A 4,459-nucleotide genomic window follows, 5' to 3' on the forward strand; every position below is an offset into this window, starting at 1 on the left:
ATTGTTCCCATGGACTTTCTGTGTTTTTGTCCAGTGCGGAGCCTCTCATTGATATTAACAAGTTTTCCACTTTTAGGAGACTAGTGCTAGTATATCGGAGAGTTTTGATGTGTGTCCAGAAATGGAAAGTTAGAGCAGGGTTGAAGTGTGATAATGATGATTCTAGTACTCCCTACTTTGCTCAAGCCATTAATTTATTGATATCTTTTGAGCAGAAGAAATATCTTCCTTTAGTTTTTGAATATTTCAGTCAAGTTAATGTGCCTATTAAAGACCTTCCTTCTATTGTGACAAAGTTTAACATATTTTTTGATGAGCAAGGTTTGCTTAGAGTAAGAAGTAAATTTAAGAAGTGGTATTTAAACAAAGATAACAAATTTCCCATTCTACTGCCTAATGATAGTTATCTCACAAGACTTATTATAATAAATGCTCATGATAAATTACTTCATTCTGGTAGTAATGCCGTATTGACCGAATTAAGAAGAAATTATTTCATACCCAAACATTTTTCTACTGTTAAGAAAGCTTTGAAGCAGTGTATTCATTGTCGTCGGTTCAATAGTCGTAACATAAAACTTAATCAGAATTCCTATAGAGATTTCCGTTGTAATCCACCTAATGTACCTTTTGCCAATATATTTATAGATTATCTTGGTCCATTTTCAGTTAAAATTAGTGGTGGGACACATAAAGTATGGTTATTATGTTTGACTTGTACTTGGTCTAGAGCAATTAATATGAAGATAGTTAAGAGTTTAAATGTAAGTGAATTTTTAAGAGCCTTTCAGATGCATTGCTTGGAGTATGGGATCCCTCAGTTATGCATTAGTGATCAGGGATCGCAGCTTGTAGCCGGAGCTAATATTATTACCTCATTTATCAGGGATCCAGAAACTTTGCTTTATTTTGAAGAAAATAATGTTGCCCCTCTTTCCTTTCAACAATATTGCAAAGGTGCTAGTCAGTTGGGATCTATGGTTGAGGTGTACGTTAAAATGGTAAAAAGGTTAATTTTTGGAGCAGTAAAGAATAACATTTTATCCTATTCGGATTTTGAATTTTTAGTATGTAATGTGATCCATCTCGCTAATAGACGTCCCATAGCTTTTAAGGAAGTTGTTAGAAATGATAGTAAAGATTCTCTTCCTGAACCAATTACCCCTGAACATTTCATCAGAGGGTATGAGCTGCCTTCCTTAAATTTGATTCCTGAATTGCAGAACATTCCACAGGATCCAGATTTTGATTCCAGAGACATAGAGAGGAGTTACCAGGGGTTTTGCAAGGTTAAAGAAAATCTTAATAATATTCATCATAATGAACTTTTAGGTAATTTATTATATCAAGCTATTGACCGAAAGGACAGGTATCGTCCGGTTTCTCATGCATTGATAAAGCCAGGAGATGTAGTTCTTGTGAAGGAGGAACATACTAAAAGGAGTAATTATCCCCTAGGATTAGTTCGCGAAGTTGTAAGTAATGATTTGGGAGAGGTGACCCAAGTAACTGTACTGAAAGGGAAAACTAAAAAGATTAGTAAGTTACATGCAAGTCAAATAATTCCTTTCCTTGAGAGTAATACTACTGATGATATAGTTTGTAACACTGATACTAAGAATGTTCCTGGTGCTGTTAGAAAGAAAATTTCCTCGCGGCCTAAAAGAAAAGCTGCTACGATAAGTGAGGAAAGAACAAGAAAAATGTTGCTCTATTTCATATGTTCATTTACAGCGATGAAGATTTTTTACCTTCCGTAGACTAAACGGAAATTAAGATTTCTTACATTTGTTTATTAGTTTATGTATATATGTATTTATTGAAGTAAAGAGGACTTTTCTCTTAAACTATTAAAATAACTAGTTAAATTACATTTATATGCTTGGTACCATCTAAGTCCTGCTTGCTTACTACGAGCTAAGTAATTAGCTAACAAGCGTTCTAATCACGCCATTTTCTCTTTACTTGGGAGGTTCATGGATATACCCAAGTCAGTCTGGCCTAGCAAACCATACCGTCCATATCTTCACTGGCAGTATTTGGGCACGAAGATTTGAGCTGCTAGATTCGTGCTACAAGATTTTTATCATTGAATTTGTGCTGTGCTGCTATTTTATCGAACCATGTTTGGGTTAAGAGATTCAAGTGTTTCCGCATTGACAAAGTTATTCAACATGAACTAACTTCCCTTAATTTGGACTCTGAGCTTCCTTCGGCATGAAACTTTAAACTTCGAGGGGATTCGACTCGTCTCATAGCTTGCATGGATAAAGGTGAGAACCAAGCATTGTTAGGGGTTTCGTAATGTCTAATGGTAATCATTATCCTCTGCCTTAAGCCTTCAAAGCACCAATATGAAAATAAATTCCTTCCTCTCTGATAGATATATATATATATATATATATATATAGTATATATATATATATATATATATATATATATATATTGTGTACTATTAAACTAATTTTGATATTTGTACAATACTTTCGCTTAGGTATAATTGGTGAAGCTAGGTCGTCCTGGGTTATCAGCCTGCGTTCATCTTTCGTATTTATATTATTGGTAAGACTTCATATTAGATTTAATTCGAAGGATGAATGTTATAGTGAATACATTATACAAAATTATATTGCTTATATTTAGAGCTTCAGGATATTGTTTGATGTCGGAATGTATTTTATTTTCCAGGATATCATTTATCCATATGTTTAATTGAAGTGGCTTAGTCCGAGGATAAATTCCCGGTTTCTTACATTGGCGAGCACTTCCAACATTATCGGTAATTGCTTATTAGGTTTATATAGATTATATATGCAATTTACGATTTATTCATATATACTTTGTTCAAATTGAATTTATATAATTTCCTTTCTTTTATTATATCTTGATATATTCCTTTTTGTTGTTTATACAGGTGAGGTTGGAAAAGCTGAAAGTAGTTTGGGAATTACCCCCAGATATAACCACCTTCAAGCAATCGGAATAGACAATTTATAGCATTTTTACTTCTCTGAAATGTTTATAATAAATTTGGTGAATTGTGTTGAAGAGTTTTCCTAACTACCATTGTAGAATGTTCAAATTTCAGCTTGTGTGTGTGTGTGTGTGTGTGTGTGTGATAATAGTATGTGGTGATTTTTTATTTTTTTATACAAACAATATGTTATAATAAAAAAAAATATGACTGAACTGAGAAAATGATTAGGATTTATAAGATATTTGATTTTGGTATCTAAAAACAACTTCGTATTTTTCATAAAATAATTTCACCGGTTTAGTAAGAATATGTTTTTCTCTCCTTTCATTTATAAGACAATGATTGCTCTTTTAGATAATTCCCATTAAGATCAATTTCCATGATAAAACGGTTAGCACTTCAAGCGGCTTGTCATCGGAAAGTGAAGCCCAGAAGCCCTCAGAACACACTGTTGGCCTTCTCGCTAATTTCCAGCTCATTCCATTATGCATCCACACGTCTGTAACGTTAGTTGGACAATGTGGTTGTGTATAACTAGCAATTCTGATTCAAGGTCACGAGAATGCAAATGGCTTGTTTCCGTGTGGTCTGTTTAATACTTTCAGTGCGGCCACCATCCCCAGCTCTCTAATCTGACAAAATCATCTCTATTTATTGAGCCATGAAACATTCGCTGTTCATTGAGGAATGAATTATGAAAGCAGATTAAAAGAAAATACCCATTGATGTTATCGCTATCATTAAAGCTATAATTTTATTATTCTCATTTTTTTTTTTTTTTTGTTCAAGGTTTTACCTTAGATAGTTTAATTCTTTTTATCGAAATGTAAAAGGACGAACTGATTTTATAACTCCAAGAAAATATATGAAATATATTTACTGAACTCTCTCAGAGTAATTAGTAATTTCAATGCATATCAAATGCCGCACTGTAAACATTAATAGATTACCATTAAACCATTTCTACCGATACAATCTTCTCCCTCTTTATAGCCTTCTATTCTAAGTTGTTTGACAAATCTTTCTTTTATTTTTATGGCATCAGTTCAAATTCCATAGGTGATAAATAGCCTCTTAAACCCCAGTCTCTCTCTCTCTCTCTCTCTCTCTCTCTCTCTCTCTCTCTCTCTCTAGATGTTTCTGGTGTGCAAGCGGGCCTTTAGGAGGTGACTGAGAGACAAGTCAATTGCAAGTGACTATATTTGGACGGAGCATGAAGATGTATACAAGCGTTTCCAGTCAAGAACAGCACAAAAATTCAAAGACCATAAAAAAAAGATAAAAAAAAAAGTTACAGAGTATGTCATATACGTGCGGTACAATGATAGAGATAGGCTACGGAAACTTTACAATTAGTGTTTTTTATGACTACATAATTTTGGTAATGAATTTGACCTACTGACTGTTCAGAACTAACACTGTGATAGTAAGCAATACAGAATGAACACTTGAGCCCTAGGAACTTCAGAGATAATAAGAGCT

General features: G+C 33.5%; 1 long non-coding RNA gene across 1 annotated transcript; it reads left to right on the plus strand.

Annotated features, from left to right (window-relative positions):
* Positions 1-1,850: 1,850 nt before the first annotated feature.
* LOC137616924 (uncharacterized) lies at positions 1,851-2,983 on the plus strand. The gene is made up of 3 exons (XR_011039520.1): positions 1,851-2,273; positions 2,495-2,562; positions 2,689-2,983. It is a non-coding gene; the product is annotated as an uncharacterized lncRNA (long non-coding RNA).
* Positions 2,984-4,459: the final 1,476 nt, after the last annotated feature.

This window comes from Palaemon carinicauda, chromosome 23 (genome assembly GCF_036898095.1).
Source record: "Palaemon carinicauda isolate YSFRI2023 chromosome 23, ASM3689809v2, whole genome shotgun sequence".
Lineage (NCBI taxonomy): Eukaryota > Metazoa > Arthropoda > Malacostraca > Decapoda > Palaemonidae > Palaemon > Palaemon carinicauda.